This window comes from Rhyacophila brunnea, unplaced genomic scaffold, assembly GCF_057557595.1.
Source record: "Rhyacophila brunnea isolate RB1 unplaced genomic scaffold, BYU_Rbru_1.0 scaffold_6, whole genome shotgun sequence".
NCBI classification, from domain to species: Eukaryota; Metazoa; Arthropoda; class Insecta; order Trichoptera; family Rhyacophilidae; genus Rhyacophila; species Rhyacophila brunnea.
This window is the reverse complement of record NW_028233276.1, coordinates 18,292,628-18,320,051: the sequence shown is the minus strand read 5'-3', so window position 1 is coordinate 18,320,051 and position 27,424 is coordinate 18,292,628. Positions and strand designations below refer to the sequence as shown.

The following is a 27,424-nucleotide window of genomic DNA, read 5'->3' as shown; positions in this document are numbered from 1 at the left end:
CATTATGTTTCATATTATGTTACTTATAGAAAATTGTTTATTAATCCAGTATTTTTTTTATTGTCATACGTATGACTCGGTTACATGTAAGTTGTACGTATGCAGTTCATCGTAGCACACTTATTCGTGCGCCGCAGTATGTGAAACATGAGTTCGTATAACATTTTATCAAATGACGAGTTCTTCGTTGAACATTTCACCGTGGAATAAATTTGTACGTATCTTACAAAATGCGGCGATAGTTTGCAAATAGTACTGTTCCAATTAGATTAACCCTAACCTAACCTAACCTAGTAAAGACATCTCCACATGTTGTAGCATACGTACAAATATACTCCACGGTGAGATGTTCAACGAAGAACTCGTCATTTGATTAAATGTTACACGAACTCATGTTACCCGTACTGCGGCGCACGAATAAGTGTCCTGCGGTGAACTGTTTACGTACAAATTTCCGGATACGGTATGACTCATACATGTTGAGCAAAACGCTTCTTCACAAATTTTACATACAGTTTTAATCAATAATGTATCATATTATATCAGTACTACATTTTCTGGATTTTCATGAGTTTAAAAATATAATAGAAATTTTGCCATTATTATTTGATATCGACTAGTTGCCTTTCTTCCATAAACATAGTAGGAATAATTACATTCACTATCAAAAAATGCACGATGGTATTTAAAAACAATGGTATGTATCCATGCTTGTCACCAATACGAAAATACATATTATATTATATATTACCATTACAAAAAAATCACACAAACTCACACTAATACTGATAGCCTATCAGTTATCTACACTGGTTCAAATTGAGTAACGATGACTGTTGTCCATGCGACGGCAAAATATAACGGTGTGACATGTTATTAACTATTTCCCATTATTAGGCGGCGCTTTTTAGTGGAATGTAAGAAGAAGATGATTTGAATGCTGTGGTAAAGGGAGTTATACAGGGATTCATTCCAGGCGCTAACATTTAATGCTGATAATGCGGGCGCGCTGGGCTGGCTACATGTTTCCAAATTAACCCACTAGTACTACCATTCTCACAGTCACACTGTCTTGATGATGAGTTTATGATAGATGGTAGACGCGACGTTCGCTTAAACCCTAACAGATTTAGCGGTAATGAAGGTCGAACGATAATTTCTTCATGAGTCACCCTGTGTCACGGCGATCGAAAGGTTAAGAATTTATATTGGATTAGAGCCCGCATAATTGGCCCACACAATGAGCGATGGGCTCTCGGAGCTTTGTGCAGACAACATAATTACGAAATTGACCTACAAAAACTTCAAAAAATATTAAATAACACAAGAACACTACGCAAAAAATCTAATTCTGGCCATTAAAGATCAAAGGGGGACATGCTCAGCGTAGGTCAAAATGGAGCTTTTGTTCTATTTTCAAAGCATGATCCTGGACATACCTTAAACGTGGTAGATAATCTATTTATATTATTTTGAAGCCTTATTATTTTTTATATTTATTTTAAACATTTGATGACTACATAAAGTATTTTTATTACATAAAATAGTATTCTTTTAAACCTCTCGCTCTAATGTTTTAGAATATAGTCATATTATTTCAGTACATAACTGTGCAGTGGTGTTAAGATTTTTTACATTTATTAATTTTTAAACGCATTTATAAAACCATTAGTATAATTTATGACGAGATAATTTTTGTAAAATATTTACGATAAAAAATTATATTGATAATCTCTGCGATCCCAAATTTGACAAATAAGCCATATATTGACAAAAAAATGATTTGAAAATAAGCCATAAATTGACAAACTATAATTGAAGTAGGGAGTAAAATGATGTTTGAACATGTACCGTTTAAAAAAAAAAAGATTTTTTTTTCGGTTAGGCACATATTTAAACACGCGCGTTAACATAATTTTACTCCCTACTATTGATAATCTCTGTGATCCCAAATTTGACAAGAATTAGGCATTTAATTATTCAAAAATGGGCAAGATTAACACATTTGAAGATATTTCTAAAGATAATCATTAAAAGCTATGTCTTTGACCATTCAAGTGTGATAAACATCCTACGAATAATGATTGCTTTATAATAATTATTGAACTAAGAATAAGGTAGTGTTTTTTTGAAATACGCCATTTCTTTTGTCATCCCCCAGTGGTTAAGCTACAATATACGGCCGTAGCCATAAATTGATAAACTTAAATTGAAGTAGGGAGTAAAATTATGTTAACGCGCGTGTTTGAACATGTACCTAACCGAAAAAAAATCTTTTTTTCATGACATCAATATAAAAAATATAATATATATTGCAATCTGATACATTAAGATTTGGAGAGATAATAATATAATATATTATCAACACTAATATTATATTACTTATATTTTCTATACGATCCGCGCACGACCCGGTATATTATTTCTTTGACCCAGTACTTATAGGTTCGCGATTCACCAACTAGAAAATTCGGAAAGTTATTTGACCGACCACATAAATTTGTTAGCGACCGTATTTTTGATCGAAAGTTTTAATTGTCGGTTATAGCGGGTTACCGAACCATGCGATAGCTATTTTTGATTTTAAGCTGAAACAATCATATCGCCGTGGATTTATTGCTGTTGTGGTGAACGTAATTCAATGCAGGAGGTTCATAGCTGTTTTAGATTCATTGTGAAGATAATGGTGTATTTATATTATTTACAATGGCAGAATGTTAATAGTTACTAAGTGAATGAGAATCCAAAATAAATACGACTATTTAGCATTGACGATTTGTTTGTTTACACCAAAAAACATTTATTGAATTTCAGTAAGTAGTTATATCTAGTACAATAAATTTCAAGTAATTTTTATAAAAGCTTTCTGGTATCCGTTAAATTCTTTGAGCTTTCGATTCGCAAATTAGTAATTTTATGAGATTAAAAAAAGTCTAGAGTTAGAGTCTGAAACTCTAAGAGTCTAAGTAGAGTGTTTTCCAATCAAAATATTCTAATCTAAATAAGTACCTACAAAACCTAAAAAGTTTTGAATTATATAATATACAGTAGCTTTTAATAATAATGGGGAGGTTGCCAAATTGTTTATGTTGATGTGATTTTTGTACGCACGTTGTCTACACCAATATTGCCAGTATGAGCAAATTCGGCTGATGTGTAACTAACGAGGACGACTTTTGTCTATGAAATGATAAATACAAATGTGTTTTTATGTTAATTTTATCAAAAATAAAAAAAGTTTCATTTCAACCAAGCGTCACGCACTTATTTTCACTTAAAAGATAGTCGTAAGTTACCAGTGGCGAAGGGTGACTTTTTGAAAGAGGTAGGCTGTGGTAGTAACCATGCATGTCAGATATATTTGCGGGAAATAAGAAGATAACCCAATATGAATAGGTACGCTAAAACGTAGAAATTTCAAAAGCTTAATTGGTTTGTTATAATTAGTTCATAAAACTAAGCAATTAGCTTGAATTACTTATGTATTTTCCTAAACATTTATAAACGTAACATACGCTTAAAATATATTACCTATCATGTATGAAAATATCCGTTGTTGTATATGTATTATGTTCCATAACAATTTATAATTTGACCCGTAAAACTAGACATTTTAAAATACTTCTATATTTAAAACACAGACTTAGGTAGGTACAATATCAGATATCTAAATTGTCTAACGAGTGAACTAATGAATTAATAAAAATCACGAGATAAATTATTTTATATTTTTATCAATACATATTTATGTGATTTAATGGCATAGAAATTATTTTTTTAAATTATCTTTTTATTAATTATTTTGAATAAATGCGCTCTCGCGACGCAAGCGCTAACGAAACAGCTTGCACATTTGTATGCGGGACGCCAGACATTTTGAAATTATGAGAAAAAAACTTCATATTGAAAAACCCGTCGATTAACGCAAAAATAATCCTATACAATATGTGAAGTGAAACGCGGCGTGTTTTATTTTTTTAAACTTTCAAGAGATGCCATAGATGGTGCTTATTGAAATATGGGAAAAGATCGTAAAATTATGACAATTAAACGATAAATGTCTTTGGGGCATATTGAATATATTATTATTTGTGATTATATAAATAGTTAATATGAAAATAAAACTATTTTTCTTAAGAAGGTAGGCTTTAAATAATCGCCTAGTATGGAGTCTTCGCCACTGTGAGTTACCTACCAACATATATTTGCGAAATTTGCAAAAAAAATCGCCAAACAAATATGAAGCCTAAGAAAAGAAATATTTAAACGCCAATGATAGTTATAATGAGTCTGTACTCTATAATTATAGTCTATCTATGAGTAGTATGAATCACTATGAGTAAAAAATTAATGATAATTTGACTTTTCAATTTTAAATAATTCGACGGATTAGTACACAATATGAATATATTATATTATCATATGCTCAGTTTTTGTTTGTATTGTTATACACAAAACACCCGCATGCATCATACTCTTATGCCGTATAACTATTGTACGTCCAAATAGAGTATTATTTACAATAATACTGTCTTATGTAAGTGGATAACGTAGCATTGTCCAATCGAATCAAATCATTCATCGTTTGGGCCCCGCATCAGTTGAAGTACGGCCTTATTGTGGAGACAGTCCTTTACTTTCTTCTGTATGGATATTATCCGTGGCTCTATCTGACTGACTTTCTCTTAGGTATAAAGTGTAGCTTAAAATTTAGAAGGGATCTTTATTTAGCTACATATTTTTTCAGACTTACACTTGGCGTAAAAGTGAACTCTGCCATTCTTGGTGGTGTTGGCTTATGTGTCTCTGATAATTACCTTAAGAATCGAGGGCATCCGTTGTTTGTTCTCCCAAGGTGCAGAACTAACCTGCCATTAGTAATGCCAATTGGGAGGGCAATAACCATGTTTAATAAAATTGCTTCGGTGCACGTTGTTTTATAAGTTTTTAAGATATGGTCTATCAAAGTTCACTCTGTGTGCTTCCGTCTACTTTTGTAATTTTATTTTATTTCTTATTTTATTACTTATTATATTATTAACTCACATTTCTCTGTATTTTTATTTTTAAAATTGTTAACACTTATTTTATGTCATGTCGTGATCGCTTTAAATTTGTAATTTGTTATGTTCATTATATTATGTAAAATAAATAAATTTGAATTTGAATTAGAATTAGAATTCAAATATGCATACATTATATTCTGTGATATGAATCAGTCGATTTACAAGTAGTAAATTTAGATGACAGTTCAGCTATTCGTTTCAATAATTTGCATATTAAATAGTGGGCCAGATTATATTAGAAGCAAAATCTTCCGTACTCACATCTCAACGATATTTAATCTGGCCAAAATTAATGTGCGCAATTATTCAAATTGGCCATGTCCAAAAGAGATTCAAATATAAGACCGTGCTGAAAGTTTACTCAGACATTCTATTTCAGAACTACTCGTGACAGTCCTAACTCATACGTTTCTGCAAAAAGTACCCAGGAATAATAATTTCCTAAGAGTAATTGCTGCTTGAAATTCTACCTGGAAATAATATATGACTCGGGAGCGTGTAACCATCCCTTACCTACTGCTGCACAGGTGGGTCTATAAAAAGCATTTTTTATTAAGAGTAAAATGTTTATCGTCCAAATTCTATCAAAGATTTTATTTTATGGTAAAATTTAGGAAGCATTATCATCATATTTATAAACGCCCATAAATTTTCTGTCTAAAGAATATCTTAGATTATTTCTAGTGATAGATATAAGGATTATTTGATAACAGTTATTAGTGTTAGCACATAAAGTAAAAATAAACGTTTGAAGACACTTTTTGGAAACTCTCATATATATCTTTGGAATTATTTTAAAGTATTATATTGGATAAAATATTTCACCGTGGTACAGTTCACCGTGAGGTTTCTTATCGTTTTCAAATTTCATTAGATTCAATATGAACATTAATTCAATTTTCATAGCATATTTTGGAAAAATTCATGAATTCAAGAATAAAAACCAAACCTAACCTAAACTAACAAATTATTCAGTATATCGGTTATTTTCGAATTTTTTTTGTTGCTGGCTTCCTGTAAATTGTAAGCCGACAAGAACCGTGTTTTATTTAGACATGAGTTTTATGTCAGTAGTATACGACCCAAAGAGGTTGGGTGGTCTTTAATATACGGCCATATATTTCCGATACAACATTTTACGGTAAAGTGTGATACGGGAAACTGCATACGTGCAAGTTTCCGGATACGAAATATTATGAGCTACATTGTGTATGAGGGAGTACAAATTTTGTATACTCGGGATCTAACCTGAACATGTTAAAAACAGCTTTTTAGTAGGAAATAAATGCGTGCATCAATAGGTTGTGAAATACGATTTATTAAACAAACTTTTATAATATGTATACAAAATGTTAAATATAAAAACCCATGAGACCAGTAGTCACTGAATGCAGTAAAGCTTAGTTTAATATTGAAAGATAAGAATTAGTTGTATTTTAGAGATAAAATATCGCATTAAATCATCGGACGCTCACTTGAAAGTAAAGCCTGCAGAATTAATATAAACCATGAGCTGGATTACTTTTGTGCTGAGGTGCCAAAAAACTGAAAAAAATCTGATAACACGTGATGTGCCAAGACATTTAAAAAAACAGGATTTTTATCAGTTTTCCACCAACAAAAAATCCATAAATATTTTATTATTTTTAGACCTCTTTTTTTATTTTTTAACCATTTAAAACCATTTATAAATTCTGTAGAAGACAGATCCCCTTGCGGCGACTCCTTTGGGCAGATCGTGTATCAAGGATGAAAGACACCCAACTACCCAAGAGGCTGATCTTTGATAGACCGAAAGAGAAAATAAGGCTCGGGAAACTTAGACTCTGCTGATTGATGTTTATAAAAAAGCGAATGCAATCAAGGCCTGAACAAAAACGATGCATGAGTGCGAGTGAGAAAGTATTCGGCACCCTTACAATCTCTGCGACACGCGCTAGAGTAAGATAAAAGGTCTACATAAATCTGTGAGCTAGTTTCCAAAAGTATCGCCATCAAATCGGGGCGAAACACTTCACATAGCGTCGATAACTTGCGAGCTCGAGTTGCTAAAATTGATATTTTTTATGTTAAACATAAAGTCAATGGTAAATAGTTTTAGTTAATTAAGTAGAAAAGATGGTTCTGTGTCTTAAAATGTGGTAGCCGTACTGATAAGCAAGAAGATGGTATTACGTTTCATAGGTAAGTTGATACATGTTCGTGATAATTTATTTGTATTTTATTATATATTTTAATATCAGTGACCTAGTGCTTCTTTAAAATAACTTAACTTATGGATATATTTACCTAATGGTTGCATTTTGACCGCTTAAAAATACTATATAACGTAAAAAAATAGAAAATTATAGTTTAATTCTGAGAGTCTAGTGCAAGCACTTTGGGCGAGCTCTAGCGAAATGATCTATGGTCTCGAACATTTGTAGACGAATGCGTTCGCTCGCCCACAAACCAAACGCAAGGCACGCGGCTTCATTTAGCAATGCAACGGGTGGCGTCTAGATGTATATATAGTCTAAGAATGCAATAAAGGGAGCTTGCATCTGCCAGAGATGCTTGAAGACAAATTTTGGAGACGGCCGTGGCTTACATTGGGTTGTTTGTAGTGCCGATGATGAATGAATCGTTATAATATTATTACATAATATAAGTAAAAAATTCTTTTAGTTTGCCTACTATTATTAGTTACTAGGTGAAAACTCCATGCAAGAATGTACGAAAAAATATCTAAATATTTCTCAAACGTGCATAAAGAAAGTGCTTTATATATTATATAACAGTAATATTTTCACAATTAATAATTATTGAAGTCATCCAAATGACCAGAGTATGTTCCAAAATAAAATGTTTCCCAATATTTCAAGGAAATTTAATTAATAGTTTAATTAATTACTATTTTTCAGCATTTAATGCGAATGATATCAATCTAATTTTCATTTGTTTTGTTCATCTACCATCGATTTAAATATAACGTCTTTTTTAATTCGAACTGAGCATGTAAGATTATAACGATTATACAATTATTATGTAATAATATATAAGTGTATTGCAATGCATACAATATAAATCCACTCGAAATTTAAATAAACTAACCGTTATATTACTAATAGATTAACTTTTAATGTCAACTGACTATGTACGCAATGTAATAAATTGGTTTCAGTATTTCTCCTAAAAGGCAGTAAAAGCATTTTATGGCTATCATAATATCAGTGACTATCCATTCGTATGATTTTAAAGGTACAAGTATACATTTTCATCAAATTTATGGACTTTTTACTACTTATGTAAGGACATTAAAAATTTATGGCTAACGACATCTAACCATTTTTGTGACCAATTTCATATATATTTATTTACACATTATTAACATTCGCAATTTTACAAGTTTCTAACGCCTTTTGTACATGATTGATGGTATAATAAATATAGTAAGTTATCATTTTTTATCGTAAAACCGAAATAATCCAACCCACGCATTTTCAAAAAAGACGCTAATATTCTATGCACAAAAAGTTTTTTTAATAAATACAAAAAAAATACAACTAGAAATTTTATATTCGGCATATTAACCAACATTCAAAAAATTCAACTCCTTCCATGATAATTTTCAAAGAACAAAAAATATTAAAAAAATGCAATGCGTTTTTTTTCAGATCCATCGCTGTCTGAGCGTGGACGATGTCTGATGATTAGGTAAGTAATGGGTAAATTGGATACAAATGAATGTAGAAAATATTTAATTGTTCTATTGTCACCCCATTTCTAACTATTTTTAAGGTGATAATTATGTTTTTTATAATTGCTATCAGTCTCGCTTCAGGAGGCTTTGTCATATTTTTCAATGGGCTTAATAGTTAAGTCTTTATTATCCGGAATTCTATTCCTACATATATTCCAAAAAATGCATCGATTTATATTCAATCTTTATACTAAAATAACCCAAAACGAATACATTATAGCTATAGCAAAATATAACTGATATGGAGAAATTTAAAAACAGATGCATTGAACCATTGTTTACTTGGTATAATTCTATCTCAAGGTAACTGAGAGTAACGAGTTTAGCAAATATGTACTGTAATTTAATAAGGGAGTCCCCTAGAGTCATAACTCATATTTTGCAATTTCGTCATTTTTGAGTTAAATATACCATGTGATTCTAAAGCCATTATCAGCATATATTTATAAATAAAAATAGTTGGTTATCAAAAGTCACTTTAAGCCATGTGAAAATCGTTGACAAAGTTGACTGTTGGTGTCATAACTCACATTTTTCAATTAATAATGTGAGTTCTATTACCAAAGACTTTCTAACCAACCATTCAAGATATAAATCAACCCATTCACTTATTAATATTTAAGGGAGTTCAATACTTTTCTTCTAATTATCACAGAAACAGTGATCTGGTGGTTTTTTTGCGATTATATCAAAATTCGATTTTTGGAATATGCGAGTTATGGCTCTAAGTAATTCATATTTTAGGTACATATGTATCTAAAAACATAAAACATATTTTAAATCTATATCTATACATATATAGATAAGTATATACGAATGAACATTAAAGATTTTAAATTCAAAAATATAAGTTTTTCTAGAAAATAAAAATGTGTATATCTAGATTTTTTTATTTATAATCGATTGGAGCTGTCAAGCCACAGCTCGGGTTAATAAAAAATCATATTCCCAATGAACAAACATTGTATATAGTTTTTTTTAATTGTGAGTTTGTTTTTAGTTATATAAATCTTTACTAAAATAAAAACGAATCGACTAATTAAAATGAAAATTACAATCACCCTCAAAACGGTACAATCTCACGTAACAAATAACATTTCTATTTTTATATTATTATTATTATTATCATCTAAAATAAAAACCTTAATAAAGAAATATAAAGGTATCTGTAGAATTGATATTGAAATTTAGATAATCCTGGAGATTAAAAATAACATAAAATATGACGTACCTACCTGCCTTTGTGTAATATTGTTTTTTTATTAATAAATCTTTGTGTATAATTTTATTCAAACGAATAATAATAAAATATAAATTACCATTTCCTTTGTAAGACGAGATAAACTAAAAATTCGGTAATGCGTAATGGCGTGGAACTTGTAAATCGTGGTTTTCCTAACCTATATTCTGCTTCAACCATTGCAATGAAATAATGTGTTCGCGTCACGTACTTGGCGACCCCTCTAACACATAAAATAGTAGATTATGAAAGTTAGCTCGGCAGAAATAAATGAGACCGTTATGTTATGATGTTATGTTACATAAGCCGTATTTATAGTATTTATTTAGTTAATTCTGTATAACGTATTATTATATAATACAGCACGCGGAAAATTTACGTCTGCTGACACAGACGAAAAACTAAATTAAATTTTACTTTTTTACTTAAGTTGGCCGGCTGCACAACTGTCCTCCAGAATCACTATCCCGAGCTCTATCTCTCCAGTCGGTCACGCTCAGCATCTTTCTTCACGCCATTCGCTATCTTCTTCGGGGGTGGTTATGGGGTTTCTTCATAAACTTTATGGAGAGCTCTAGGTCAATCACATCCTATATTTTAATTTCGATAATTTGTTAAAGCAACACTTTATTTACTTTACGGTTGCTGCATTATTCATGAATTAGTACAAAGAAAAATCTACAGGTCTAATTTGTTTTATTGACCTTTAACTATAATTAATCAAGATTCTAAAAACACCCTAAAATTTGTATTATTAAACGTTATTTATTACTATAAACAGTGGTAAATATACAATTGTTGTTGTGTGATGCCATATTTGATGCACATCAATATTTCTGTTCCGCCAAAACATGGATCTGTGATTATCTTTCGGTATTATTTTTAACGTTTTATTCGCAATGTTAAGGATAAGATAAAAATTGTGCAGTTTATTTTAAAAAAAATCTTTACTGACATTTGTTCTGTTTTGTACTGTTCATATATATATAGCCACACGAGTATCGAGTGATTTACGCGGATGGCCGGCTGACTCAAGATCAAAGCAATCCATACTGTATGCTTACTACTACTACGCCTTATTAAAAAGGTTTAAATACTACGTTATTATAAAAAAATCCTGTTTACTACGGCCTCAGTAGTGCAATGGTAGCGCCGTCACTGTCAACTGAAAGGCTCATGGTTCGAGACCGAGCATGGGCGATTTTTATGTGCCATATTCACTCTACCGCACCTAAAAAAATAAATGAAATTTTCGGTAACTGGACAAAACAGAACATGACAAAACAGAACACGACAAAACAGAACAGTGACAAAACAGAACAGCCAGGGGAAAAATGAAACATTAATTTTTGTGGAATCTATTTAGGTTAGGTTAGGTCATTGTTGTACTTAGTCACCCAATCATTTTGAACATAATATTATATTGATTAAGATCATATGTGTCACTAGATTTCAAAATCAGCCAAGTCCATAAGAGATGAATATGAGAAAAACAGCTTTTTGTTTTCTCAAATACACAGTCACAAGGGTAAAAGTTTATATTATTTCGAGTATGGAATATTTAAAATTAATAAATTCCACATTTTGATAATACAGAAATGTTAGAAAGCAGTAGTTCTTCAGCAATTCACAAAAAAGTCAAAAATACCTAAATGTGGACTTGGCTGATTTTGAAATGTAGCACACATATATCCTAAGCTTGCCGACAACACCGAGCTATGTCCCGTTTATTTGAGGCTTTCTAGCGATTAGGAATGCAGAATTTAGGTATATAATTTGATTTATTATGGCGTATTGAAAGTCTGTGCTATTAAAAATCTATCAACATAATAGAGATAGGACAATTTAAACATTAAATCATATTTATATTTTTCCTAAAAGGTCATAGTTATATTTATCGTTGTTTTATTTTATCACTGTTCTGTTTTGTCATGGAACCGAAATTTTCAATGGTTTTGAAACAAAGTTTTTATTAATTCTAATTTTGTTTATGGTGCAGAAAGATGTTTTAGATAACAAACCCATCTTCATAACTGAGATTACCTACATAAAAGTAGTAAAATAATTTTGATATTGATTGAGGGTACAGGTGGAAACAAATTCGTTTTGTATCTTTATGTGAATTGACAAAATCATTGTTTGAAAACCATTTTACCACGTAAAAAGCAGTTAAGTTTTATAATTGTTCCTCGTAAGAGTAAATATGTTTTTGCACCCTGGTCCGTTACATAATCAGAGTATGTTCTGGTATCCATGGAATTATTTATAAAGCCCACTCACATTTTTCCTATCAATCAATGACAGCCAAGCAACGGTGTAATGCATGGCGTGAAGGTCTGATTGATATGTCTCACGTACGCGTGACATATTATGTTTGCGTCTAATGTGGAAGAACTTTAGCAGGTGGAAAGCATTTCGGCCTCAAAATTATGACAAATCTAACCGATATATCATTTTAGTTATCATAAACATTGTTTCATGTAATAGATAGTTAAATACCTGGAGTAAAACATTGATTTAGTTAGACAATTAAAATTTTAATGATTTTTTGTATTAACTAATTATTATTTCGGCAATGTCTAAGGTCGGTATTATACAATGGAAAATCTTTGATGTTTAATAGCATTTATTTAGAGAGCATTCTTTTATAAGAAAGGAGAAACATATTCAAAGTAAAATATACATAAAAATGGCTTTCTACTTTGAAACGAGCTGTCAATGTAATGGAAAAATACTCTTTATCATAGATTAATCTTTGATGGAAGATAATATCGTGCTATTTAATACTTTTTATGACATACATATTTAATAAAATTCAGACTATAAAACTGTAAAAGATTCAATATAATATTCTTCATAAAAGGTTTGATGCCGGCCTATTGGCCAGTTTATAAATGCACGATTTGGATAAATATAAATCAATCGATATATTCGATATATTGATTTATATGTGTAGTAAGTATATACTATTGTATTATTATTTCAAATGTATCGTCATTAATAAATAAATAATTTTTATTTGTACATTGTATGTTTTATCCTGTACTTTTTTTAAAATATCAATGCGGAACCGAAAATAAAGATATAAATCTACATTGTTTGGAAATGTCCCCTTTATGAAAGATACCCATTGAAAAAGACTTCAAAATTATCAATTGCCACTTAATTTTGAGAGAATGTAACCTACAACTATTATAAATTATAATACTAAATGGTTAAAGCTAACCTGTACTATGTACCTACCCATAGTGAATAATACCTATGTAGTTTTGTTTTTATAATCATTAATCTAATATAAATGTAATAACAGTGTATAAATGTACACCCAAAAAAGCTTCATTTGAGACTTCGTAACTTTTTATAAATTTTGCATATTTGGTAGTTTTACTGTCAGTTTTGCATTTACTGTTCCAATTACTGTTATGTCATAGTACTGAATAATTAAATAAATAATGGCTCTCGCTAGCTTTCCTGACTACCAAAATTTTTTTCTGAATGTATGTAAGTATTTTTTTAAAAGCATATCCTACTCGTAATATATAATATACTATATCATTATACAGTTTTTGGTAAATAATTACTTAGGTTAGAATATAAATACAAGGGCACCTGTAGAATTATGTAAAGGTCAGGTACTGGGAGACATACAAATAATAGTGAAAAACGGAAACAAATAAAACCGACATAGGTAGTGATTTTTTTTTTGAAAGTTCTTCAGATATAAACAGTATTTTTACTACCCTTATAATATTTACTTCAACTAGGCCATATATACATAATATTATAATATTTTTTTAAACAGTTCATTACTTTTTTGACTAAGTATTACAATTAGGTGCACAATGTGCTAATCTGATGGCAATTATATTGATCAATTCTGAATTAAATAACCTAATAGTATTATGCTAAGTTGACAATGACGCATTGCGCAAAATGACGTCCTCATCTATAGTATGACTTATTTTGAATGAGCGTATAATATAGTTTATGGTAGGAACCTAGGTAAAAAGTAAATGGTCATATTTACCCCTAAACGGAGCATATGGGTCTCAGAGTGTGTGGCGGTTATATTAACAAACTTTTTGCGAGGAATAGTTATTAACCATTGCGACCTTGTGCTGGATAAAATACACATATTATGTATTTTTTGACTAGCCAAGGGTTCGGACTCGCGACATATAGATTCAGAGATGGCCAACTAGGATTATTGATTCGATGAGTAATGATTTCTCAGGTCATATATTTCCATTTTCTGACGTGTTTGGCCCCTTTGAAACGTTAGTAATTTCGTGTACGAAAATTTGTACGTATGCAGTCAGTGGTTCACCTTGAGATTTTGTATCGGAAATAAATGGCCATATAGTATTGAGATCAAAAAATGTCTAAATATAACATTTAAAAATACATAATAAAAACCACCACAAAGCAAAAACAGAAGAAAATAGGTGGGTAAGTAAATTATAAATACAATCATAATATCATATAATTTATATGAAGCAAGTATCAAGTAGTACCTGTCAAATGTCTGATAATAATAGCGTTATTATCAGATATTTGATACTAATCAATATCAAATTACTGACCAAATAAAATTGGAACATTACTGTCTGAAATGTCCACGAACAACACGTATTTTTTATTTCAATGTTATACGGCCATATCTTTCCGATAAGATAGCTCACGGTGAACTGTGCTATGCAAAAATATAATTCGTACAATGAACATGTTGTGATTTATTTTTTTATTTCGCAATGTAAGCAAACATATAAATTACTGTTAAATTATGAACATATTTGTCTAAAATTGGGTACCTATATAATACAGTTTTCAATGTAGGTACTTTACTTAGATAGACAGTATATTCAGATAACTTTATTTATCATCATCATTATCAGCCTAAATCGATTCACTGCTGGATGGAGGTCTGCTCATAACTCATTCTACTCTTCTCAGTCACTAGTTCTTTGCTACTACGTACATCGGTCACGTTAGTTTGAAACTTTATATTAATTATAGCAATTAAGTACATGGAATATTATTTCCTTTAGACATATAATGTAAATGTTTTTAACAAACAATATTAATGTTGCATTCAAAAATTTTCAAATGAGAAGATAGAGTTTGAAATCAGCTGCATAACATTTCTCTTTCCAAACTCATTTTTAGTAAGCATAGCACTTTTTAACACGACTTTTTAAGCAATAAAATATCATTATTTAATTTAAATGAACAACCACGTGAAAATGTAAAAAGACAACAGTACGTAAATAGGGAACCAATACAAGTCTCAAACAGCAGGCCACCATTGTTTCGTTTGTAAACAAAGTATGCAATGCTGCCAACGAATAGTTACCAATTTAACCATACTAAAAACACAAATACAATATTTTGCACACCTCGCTTTATTTTAGTAGTTGAAATCTCTTCGTAATAAAACTGAACAAACCTGCAAATAAATTTATTGACATCATAAAAATACTGACCAAATATTTAAATACTTTTCAAATAATAAAAATATTGACTTTTTTTCAAATACTGACCAAAAAATAAAAATACTGCCAAAGTAATAATGAGCCGAAAAAAATCTCTCTGACTTTTTTCTTCTCAGAAATGCGATACGATTCGCATATAGCACAGCGTACGGAAAGCTCTTTTGCATAGCCGAGATAATCAAGTGCTAAGATGCTGAGATATTCAGTTATGTCCGTGGACTACAAAAGGACCCTCAGAAGTTCAGTAAATAATTCATATTCCACATAAAGTCTGCGAACAAAATATGCATGTGGCATTCCAAACAGGTTGTCCCATATGGCGTGGCTCATTTGCATTTATATGGGTTTTCTCCGACGCCATTATTTGTTTCGGAAAAAATACGTTTGCATTGTGCTTTGTAGTTTCTTGTTGAATCTGTACAACAATGTAAGACTAATAATAATATTTCTACATTGTATGTATATTCAAATTTTTCATGTTTTAACCGAGGTCGAAATGGAAAATTTCACGTACATAGTGGAACTCCTCAAATTATTTTTCCATCTACATCATTTAATTGCACATGTTATCCAGTTATGAATAGTTTTAATATTTTTAAACCTTTTTAACAGTTTTATAAATAAAATATTAAAATATTGCAAAACATCAGATGTATATTGGAAACCATGTAATAAACCAGATTTTTTTATCTGAGTTATCTATCATGAACTGAGATTTACATTCAATGAAATTCCTTATATGGCGGATTTAAATACCGCTGGCTAAATGATGTTGACACAGTATCATATGTGAATCAGGGGCAAGCAGGTACGTAAATGGCTGACTACTGACTCTAGTTTAAAATAATGCTAGATATTATGGTCTGTCTTCCAAATAAAATGAATTAATAACACAATCACTGCTAACCTTTTAATTACTAAATTTAAATAACACGTTAATTATATCGAATGGCCAACTACTCCAAACGCGCTAGTCGCGGTGTTAGCACTAAATGAGTTAACTACGTTTTAAATAAAGTGTCCTAAATAATTTTCTTCACACCTTCCTATTTCACTAGTAAATATAACATGAGTAAGTTAGTGTTTTAACACAATCACTGCTGACTTTTTAATTACGTTTTAATTACCACATTTAAATAACACGTAAATGATATCTAATGACCAACTGCTCCAAACGCGCCAGTCTCGGAGTTAGCACTAAATGAGTTAAACGAAGACATTGGCAGCCCGCCCCTACGTTTCAAATAATTTTGATAAAACGAGAACAATAAAGAATAAGAGAAATCTTTTAGTCCTTTTATAACCAAAATAAATTGAGTTATTTTAATAAAAATCATGAAATTCAAGCCGATATTAGCAGAATTAAAAACATAATGAGCGAAATCTTAAATATTAAGAACATTTTATTCTGGTAATTGTTCATGGAAAGACAATGTATCCACTTTACCATGAATCGGAATGATATAAATGCAATATTTACGAAGTGGTACATGTCCAATATATTATATTTCGAGCCCCGTATATTCTAATATTCATATTTTTATGATGTAACTATTCAGTATTGCGCTGGTTTGAAACATTTCATTCAAATATGGAATACTCTATTAGAAATAATAATAGCTCTAATAAATAGTTCCATTTTGAATTAGTACAACAGTAAGTAGGTATATATACCACTGATTGCCACATTGTATGTTCGAAATTTGAAGTTTTCATTATGGTAAATTAATGAATTTCATGTTTCATTGAATTCTAATGACAATGTCTGTGATAAAGTGAGTATAATTTCATTCCAAATTCGAAATGGTTTGAGTACCTCTTGAGTGACTTGAGTGTCCAACAATCTAGGTAAAATGTTTTAACAAATAAAATGATGTACTTATTCATGAAATACTACCTACATACTATGATTATCGTCGACATATTCGTACTTTAAAGAAAATATTTAGCGTCTATTTATACGAATATTTCTAGGTGTAACGACATTAATGATGTTAATTGAAATAAAATAACATATAATGTATTCATATTAATTATATGCATTGTGTATATGTTGGTGTATTCTATACTTATTGACCGCTAAAGTGATAAGGTGATAAATATTATCAAACTTAGGGTAGGTTTGTATCAAAGTATTAGCACTAATAACAAACAACTTATTGTAATTGTTACAATAAGTGCTAATACGTTGATACAAATTTACCCGAAGTTTGATAATATTTATCACTTTATCACTTTACGGGTCGATAAGTATAGAATAGACCCACTGGACTCCCATTTTAGTATATTTTAATTAATTATAGAAGTGTCGACTGGGGTTTTCAATCCGGGATTTGTCGGGATATTTCTGGATTTCTTGATTCCAAGATCCCTGAATATCGGGTTTAAATTTTATATGACGTTTATCTAAATACCTATCTGCATTTTTATCGTAAACGCAATAGTGGAATGGCAATGGAGAACATTAAGTATATAGAAGAATTATTTGTGAACTGCTTGATTGAAAGGTTTGATATCAACTAATCATTACATCTAATACAATATAATACTATAAGCTCGAGTGATGAGTATTAAATATTTTCTGAGATCGTTATTTTATGTTGATAGATGTTTCTTTAAGGAGTACTAAATGACCACAGGGATGCCCTAAAACCTGATGGATAGACGAACTCATAACATTTACTGAATGTACGTAAAGTGAATAGTAGAAGAAGCTAGAGGAGGCCTTCACTCAGGAGTGGATAATTTGTGGCATTTTTATTTAATTCTGATATTATTAAAATGATCCACTCCAATTTTACTAATTAATGAAAAAAACGCCTGGCATCAAAGTAATTCACACTTCTTTGACATTTAGATTTAATTTTAATATTATAATAGGTTCATGTTAATACAATAGAATAATACTTATTACCAAAAGCCATATTTTCGATTTCACGGTCTATAAATTTACTACGTAGTCTGTTATAATCCCATATTAATAATTTCAATGCTGCCCAATGAATTATAATGGTTATCGTGATTCAGCGGTGAATTTTCGAATAAAATTTTGAACGTAACAATTCATTATTAAATTACAGAATTGAATGTAAAGATATTATCGGTGGTAATAGAAAAATAGTTATGATTCTGGATTGTGTGAAACGTCCTTGGTTCGAAGCCTGGCCAAATCAATAAAATTATATATTTTGGTGGCGCTTTTAGCAGTGGACTGTAATTTGAAGGTGATGCTGGATTGGTGGATTACGGATCTGGGGGTGAGGGATTTACACAGGATGTCAGACACTGACCTTTATGTTTAGAGGGCTGGCGCGCGCTGGGGCCGTTTCGGTGTTCACCCACTCACGCACTGGTAAACGGACGGTACACTTTGGATGGATGATGTATTATGAGCTTGATGAATGATGATGATAAGTTCAGGATGGATGATGTAGATGCGACGTTCACTCAAACCGTAACAGATTTAGTACAACGATGGTCAAACATATGCGTTTTGAGTCACTCGGTAGTTAACGACGGCTCGTTTGTATCGTATCAGATATAGCGCGATAGCTTTAGTAAACCTACGTGCTCAGCTATCTTGTAGTAACTGAATGTTCTTCGCAATTACAGTCGATTTATGACCCGTAACTGTCGTTCACTTGGTCTTGTGTCAATAATAAATAAGGGGATTTGAAGAGGTGGGGAGTAAGGTTGACGGCCACCATAATCGACCCAAACATATTTTTTTGTTCAAATAATTTAATCACAGTGAACAATCTCCTTCTTAGTATCCTACTGAACAGATGGAGATAAAAAGGTTTTACGTGACACTGATGAGGGAACTTTAAGGGGCCAAAAATGCACAGTGCACGATATAAAACATCATTGACTCAAAACGACCAATGAACGGCCCCGATTGTCTCACGAGTAGTTATAAATTATATACGCATACAATATATGCGAATTTAGGGAAAAGCCTACCCTATATGGTAAATCAATAGTTAGACTTAAGTGAATGGCAATCTTAATTAAGGCGTTGTTAAGTTTCGTCCAATTCAATGATGTGCAACATTCTTTGTATGTAAAGGCCAGAATAAAAGGAAAACTACAAAGCATCGGATTGAAAGAAATCATCATCCTGTTAAGTTAAACTCTACCTACGGCATCTATTGTAAAATAAATTAGTAATTAATCTAATTATTTTATTGTTGAATTCGAAAATGGAAAGTCAAAGAGCGCCGTAGGAAAAAAAACTATCCGGTAGCTCTCCCAATTTCTTATTGTAACTTTTTAGAAATAACACTAACTATTAATACAATTGACCGAAGGTAATTGATGGAATTTGAATTTAAATTCTAATCAACTTGAGTTTTATACTATTCCATTTGAGTCATTTTTGCAACCAGGTTTCTTCAGGAACTTTGCACACTTACCAATGGCAAATACACATAAGCGGCTCTCATGGTGGCCATTCATCCGGGAGCTCTGTGTTCGATTCCCGGTAAGGACACAATATATTTATGTGATTTTCTCAAAGCCTGGGTGTTTGTGATTGTTCGAAATTACTAACAACCACCTTGTCCGAAAAAGCAAAGACATGGTTATTAACATACAAAAATGACAAATACACACCGACAATGAATATTCCGATGCAGCATGTCTAAAATACAAGACTGTGTGAACGAACGACACTAATGATTCTCATAATTATGACCGTTAAGTCAAGCGCATTCGACAACCACTCGTGGATATGACAACTCGCAATAACTTGTTGGTGAAGGAACACCTTAGTTTTACATGGAGACCAGGTGTTTGAGTAAAGGGAATGTACCCGAAAAGTGTTGGACTCCTCGGTTTGAAATGACGACAAGCATAAGGCGGGGTAAATGTGGCGGTCAGTATCACCTACTGAATTTTGTTAACCCGGCCTTCATAAAAATCAATAAAAGTAATATAGACATTCTTTCAAAATTGACCCCCCCTCAAACCAGAGCAGATACAATAATTGCATTTTTTAAACATGAGCAAAACAAACCCATACACCACGGTCCACAAACGAATGGATGTTGAAACATTTTGTAATCTAACTGTGTAAGCCACCAAAACTAAGTCGCCTCGCACATCGGAACTCGTGTCGCCTAAAACGCGTCGAATACGTCGATGTGACGTCATCGTTAGTTAACGAAACAACATAACACGCGTTGCCAAATTTAATGGAGCTTCGCAGATTGATCGAATGCAACTGTTTCGTCTGAAAAAAACATCTGGCTGTTGCATTCGACATGTTGCATCCTTCTCGGGCACCGACTTGACTTAATTTTGATATTCTTAGGTTATGGGGCTCCCTGCGTTTACGCGCTGATCCCCTTCATCTCTGGGACGTAATCTCTGGTATAGGTTTCGCTGAATTTACGTGTGCGATTTTAATCCGGATCTTGAGGAGATCCGTGTGAGGTTTTTGTCCTCTTCAATGCAAATGGTGTTGTTGTAAAAAGGATTTTAGGTAAAAAAGAGAAATTCTTGAAATTTCCCTCCATCATTCAAACTTGAGCCACCGCCTGGGCCACCGCAATCATCGTCCGTACCGTTCACCCACTCGCCGATAACCCGCCGCCACAGACCCTCCGGCACCTTGACATCAGTTCCGACGACTTCGGGGTAGGAGGAGTTTTGAGTTTGGCTTCAGGGCATTACCCCGGACATCTTGGGTCAGGACACGAGGCGAAGTTCGTCTTTTGAGTGTCAACCAAGCCAGTCGTCAACCAGGCCAGTTCCATGGGCGACCACCACACCAGCTCCAAGCAAAGTAGCTCCAAGTGAAGTCGAAGAAGGAAAGAAAAACAATAACGATACCTCGATATCTTACTTTGATACCATTCGGGACTTTACGCCCTTTGTTTGCTCATCAAAATTTGAGCCGCGGTGGGGTGAGACACTCCGGGCCAAAAACCCTGCCGCTGTGAGTATGATCTGCAAGGGAAGTAATGGTTATGGTCCGAATCTTGGATTCCTTGGTGGATCTTGTTTGCTCCGCTCTAGTCTTCTGGTCGCTGTAGAGGCCCTTGCACGCTCGACTCTGGTTTTGAGGACGGCTTGTGGTCTGAGTTGGACGGGTGTCTCTTGGTAGCTTGGGACTGAAAACAGAGAGGCAGCTTTGGATCTGGAATCAAAAAAGACTATTAGTACTGTTATCTTTTTCGTCGCCGTATCTGTTTCTTCTTGGTGGTTTTATCCTGGTATCTCCTGAGTATTGTCCTGGGTCTGACGTGTTCTATGAATGTATTTTCGTCGTAGTCTTTTAAATTTCTAATGGTCGCGTTTGGGTGGTTTTCCATCGACGCAAAGAATTTTGTAGCTAGTTTTTTTATATGCTCTTCTAGAGTATCGACTTCGAGGTCTCTGTGCAGGGTTGTGCCTTGGACAAAGAACGGAGCGCCTGTGATTGTCCTTAAGATTACGTTTTCGTTGAACTAATTGAAGTTTCTGAGTGAGATTCGGGCTACCGTGTGCCCATATGGAACACGCGTACGTCATTATCGGTCTAATCATTGCTGCATATAAAAGCAGTTTGCCTCTCATTGAGACTTTGCTGCGGCTTCCCAGCATTGGGCCTAATCTGGCTTTGACTAATCTAGCTTCTCTATCCTCTGCGTTGATGTGTTTTAAGAAGGAGAGATTTTTATCTAAATGTAGTCCTAGGTATTTAACTGATTTTGACCATGGGATTAACTTCTTATTCATGACGAGGTTTTCCCTGCATTTGCAGAGTTTATCGTGTCTATGGCGGAATATGATTGCTGCGCTTTTGTCGGTATTTATTTTGATGCGCCACTTGTCGCACCATTTAGCTATTTCGTTGGCGGCTAACTGAACTAGTTTCGTGGCATGGTTGTGTTGGATCGATCTAGCTAATATCGCGGTATCGTCTGCATACTGTGCGACTATGCAGGATCTTGCGGAATTGTTTGTTGGGATGGGTATGTCTCTGGTATATAGATTATAAAGTATGGGCGCTAATACAGATCGTTGAGGGACTCCTGCTTTGGTGAACCTAATGGAGGATTTGGTTCCATGGTATTTTACTGAAAATTGTCTTCTGGTTAGGAAAGAGTTTAGGATTTTGATCATCGGTAGGTATACTTCTGCTCTGGAGAGTTTGATGATTAATCCCTCGATCCACACCTTGTCGAAGGCCTTCGCTATGTCCAGGAACAGTCCTATGGTGAATTTGTGATGATTGAGTGCATCTTTAATGTACTCTGTGGTATGTAATAGCTGGTGGATCGTGGAGTGGCCTTTTCTAAAACTACGCTGCTTGTCTGGTATGAGTTTTTTCTCATCTATGATGATTTGCAATCTTGATTTTATGGCTCTCTCTAGTATTTTACTCATCGTGGGGAGTAAGCTGTGAGAGGGTCGAAGTCACAAAGAAACACCTACGAATTGGTCATTCCTATACCGGCTCGCCGATCACTGCATTGAAATATCAATACGTTTCAAAGGCTATGCGCGACTGCGCTAGATAGATGTGCGAGGTTGTGTCATGCAACACTGGCCAGCCGGTCTCGGAAGTTTTGATTTATGGCTCTCAGGCATACGAGGCGAGTTGTTATGTGCGAGCCGGCTTAGTTATGATATAATGACTTGTATATTGTGGCCGACATTTCACCATGGCCATATGAGGAGGAAAACATTACCCAAATACTACTAATAAGTCTCACCTCCGTTTCCCGCAAACATTACTATCTCTGCCACGTCCTTACAAACGCTCTGACGTGTTTGTTAATAAATATAATTTGTATTGCAGTCAGCGTATTAAATGATTCGTCAGTATAGTACCCATTCAGCATTGAAAATGAGTGATGCGTATTACCCTATATGCTACGTCTAGTAGTAATAATAATACAGAAATGCGCATTGCGCAAGGTATATTTAAATATAACCAAACATATAATTAATTACCTTCAGAGTTTAAAAAAATCCCAAGGGACATATTTTATTTCGGTGAAATTACTTGGCCCGAATGGTTGGGTCGGGTAATCGGATTAAAGAAAATGTAAATTTATAAAGCAATCGAAAATGGTAAGCTGTGTTGTTCCTTGTAATATGAATTCGTTATCCGTACATCCGAATCGTAAATCGAAATGGCTATATTCTCGCTATTTTTATCTCAACCCCTATTTTCGTTTGTTAAATCATTTATATCCTTCAACAGCATATGTCTATCCAGCGATGGATAAAAAGCTTTCTTAACCATTATTCGTGAAATTTAATACAAGTAGAATATAACGTTGGTCAGGACTTTATCAGTACCTAGTTATAATTCCGGGGTTTCTTTCCTGTAGCCATTAACCATGATAATATAATATAATATTATGTGTATATAGCAGGGATGGCAAACCTTTTTATGTACGCGTGCCAAAATTTCCCAAATATTATTTTTTGACTGTCTGACGTGCCGAGCAGTTTTTCAAGTAGTTCGAGCAGAAAAAAATAGTTATAAGAATTCTATTAAAAAGTTCAAAAAATATAAGCAATTAAGTTATTGAGTATTATTACTATAATACCTACTTTTTTTGGTTCTTTACGTACAAATTGACGCAAAATTTTCTCGAACCAGATGAGGCATCATGTGGTCTCAAAGATTGTAAGATGATTGTAAATCGATCAAAATCAGAGGTTCGCGATACGGCTTACCCTGTCTAACTGATACATTATTGATTAAAATTGTATGTAAAATTTGTGAAGAAGCATTTTGCTCAACATGTATGAGTCATACATATGACAATAAAAAAATACTCAATTAATAAATAATTTTATATAAGTAACATAATATGAGAGAGACTGTTCGATAAATTTGATTATTGTCAGTTCTTATTAAAATAAATGTTATTTAAAAATAATTACAAGATAAAAAGAACTTTTTATATACAGGTTTGTGACAATTAACAGAATTTAGATTTCCTTCAATCGTATATTTTTTCTGGCGATTTTGAATTTAGAAGCTTTTATATTAGAAAACATTCAATATAATATTATCAGAGACATGTTTCGTCAAATTGGTCAGCTATTTATGATTTAAAATAATTACAAGATAAAATAACTTTTTATATAGGTACCACGTTTTTTAAATTTCCGTTGAATCATATAAACTTGACAATTCTATGTATTAATAATTTATGACAAATAAGGCAATTGTCAACACATCATTTTTTTGCTATTTTGCAACAAACAAAAAAATATAGAATACTGAAATGTCATTTTGATTTCCATAGTAACGCACGTATATATTAATAATTTAGTTTCTAGGACCACCCCCTTAGCAACTAATAATAGTGGATTGGATTACGGATTTCTTCTGAAATAACTTTTCATACAAAACTGAATTAACTGAAAATGAATTCAATTCTACTTAAATATGGCTAAAAGTATTAAAGGAATGCATTGGCATCGTGTTCTGATATATTCTAAAAGTTTCAAATGTTTAGCTAATCGGGAAGTTAGTTAAAAATCGATTGCAATATGTGTACTGGATAAACAACCACAGGACAAACAAGAATACGAGCTATGAAAAACGTGGTAAAAATGAGCCCCTTTCGTTTGTAGTGTGTAAGCCAAATTTTACTAAATTATTTACAAGTTACGTATTAATAATTGATATATTCTAATAATCATTGTCCGGCTTTTGAGCTTTGAGAATCGATGTCTCCGCTGAATCTCGAATCATCGATTTCGTGAGCGGACACGGTAGCCCTCGGTGATTGAGGTAATCAAGAAGAGACGCTTCACGTGGCTGGGACATGTACTCTGTATGCCGCTTAATAATAAGACACTTCGTACACTTATGGCACAATCTCAAAGGTTTCGTCGCCGTGGCCGGCCTTTCTTCACCCGGTGCTAAAAAAGTGATCCACGCGCATCAAGTCTGGCTTGGAAGGAGGCGCGAGAGTTGGCGATGGGGTGAGAAACGTGGCGCGAACTTGTTCTTGCGTTATGCCCACAATACGGAGGCGTGACAGGAAGATAGATATGATAATAATATTATTATTCCAATTTTATGAAATAATAAAACTAAAACCGAACCGAAAAAAACACCATACCAATTTATTCCCTACCGCACCGAGTAGCTAATATTTTATTATTTTCAAATTGTCGCTCTTCATCACCGAGGACTGTTTTTGGCACCCACGTCTCTGTCACTCGCTGAAAGGTATTTTTTATGAGAGTTTCGAATCTTGGTAAATGCGGTACATCTAATCATTACACCTAATTGTCCACACACTAAGTTCACTTACAAGCCCGTATGTCAACCGAATCAAATTTACAGGAATCACAATAAAAAATGAAGATCATAACAATGTTGCATCCGCGTAATGCTTGTTTTCTATTAAACAAAATCCTTTTAATTTTGGATTCTGAAAAAATTCTTCCCGTTAAACCTCGTGACTGTACTGGGAAAGAAACAAGCGTAACGAGATTAAGCACTAGCAATAATTCAAGATTTTTCTTTTGTTTTTTTTCTCGGTGCACGGATGTAAACACCATTTTCGTATACATAATTATTATGTTGCGAGAACTGTATCCTGATTTTCAGATTCGTTCATTCTCTTTCCGGATTCCTTTTCACTTATTTGGTGTAGCATATTCTCTGGAGCGTACTGCTTTTTATTTACAAGACATATTTTTACTCCTTCCATTTCGGTTAGCACAGGAAAAGATCTACTTACTGCAGTCTGCAAACAGTAAAATTAAACAAAAGATTTTTCTACGCTAGGGTTAAAAGTAGGGTTTGCAGTCCCGGATTCTTGGAATTGAATATAATCGATCACTAGTTTTAATTAACTCTTTATAAATTCATGTTCTCATTGTTTATGGTGTATTAATTACATTCGTATTTGCATGTTTACTTGTTATATTTTTATATGGATAGAATTATTCTATATTTAAAATATTATACCTAAACGTTAAAAACACACAAAAAATCTGATTTTTAAAATAATTTATCATCATTCGGAATCAGGATTGAAAAAACAAATACCAAAATATTTTTTAGGTTAAAGGTTTAATACAAGAATATTGATTGCATATTTATGATTAAACTGTCTTAACGTTATTAAGGATATAAGTCCAGCTGAGGCATGGTCTAAAAAGATCGTGTCTAGGCGATGCTTGCATTGTGCAAATGATGCGAGCCGAACGAAAATTTGTCATAAAAATTCAACATGCGTCCTTTTATTGTTATGCTTATTATTATATTCGTAATAATAATAGTATATTCATTGACACGTTTTCTTTTTCAAGTACATGCGGAACGTTTTTTAGTCATCTTTACACGATTTAAGAATATATTCCTCCGACGCCATCACAAAACAAATTGACGTGCGAACAGGTCGACTATCGCTCTCCGACTAGCAACTCAGCCGAAATTACGTCCCACATACTGTTGAAAATTATTTGCAGTTTCACTTACGTATGCTCTTAATAAATATTACATACTTATCTACTAGAATAATGTCTGAAGTTAAATTGTATTACTACTTCATCTTAGAGCTAATGAAGGAGATGAAGGAGAACCTCAACGAGATCAAACCATGGACCTCCGGTATGAGAAGCCAGGGCCTTCCATATTGGATTGCGAGGACCGCACCTCACCATGTATGGTGAGTCAAACGACCTGACTTTTTATTAAGATTTAGTGTTTCTAATGGACTGGACACACTGTTTGCAAGCATAGCAGCTACTTTTAAGGGATTTATAGTCTTAAGGCCTGCAAGAAAACAGAGTGTTATTGAATTTGATGGTTGGATGAAGTAGAGAAAGAGAGAGAGAGAGAAAAGGGCTAAAGAAATGAGGCCTGGAGTCATGCCCCATTCCGGGTTGTAGAATTATGGTGATTTTAATA

The 27,424-nt window shown here is 32.8% G+C and overlaps 1 protein-coding gene across 2 annotated transcripts in view; it reads left to right on the top strand.

Moving 5' to 3' along the window:
• The window catches only part of LOC147065338 (uncharacterized), a 200,089-nt gene that overhangs the window by 26,266 nt on the left and 146,399 nt on the right, over window positions 1–27,424 (top strand). For both annotated transcript variants that reach the window (XR_015071738.1, XM_085956466.1), the window contains exon 2: window positions 8,723–8,762. The gene's annotated coding sequence lies outside the window, so the exon portion shown is untranslated. The remainder of the gene's footprint in view (window positions 1–8,722; window positions 8,763–27,424) is intronic.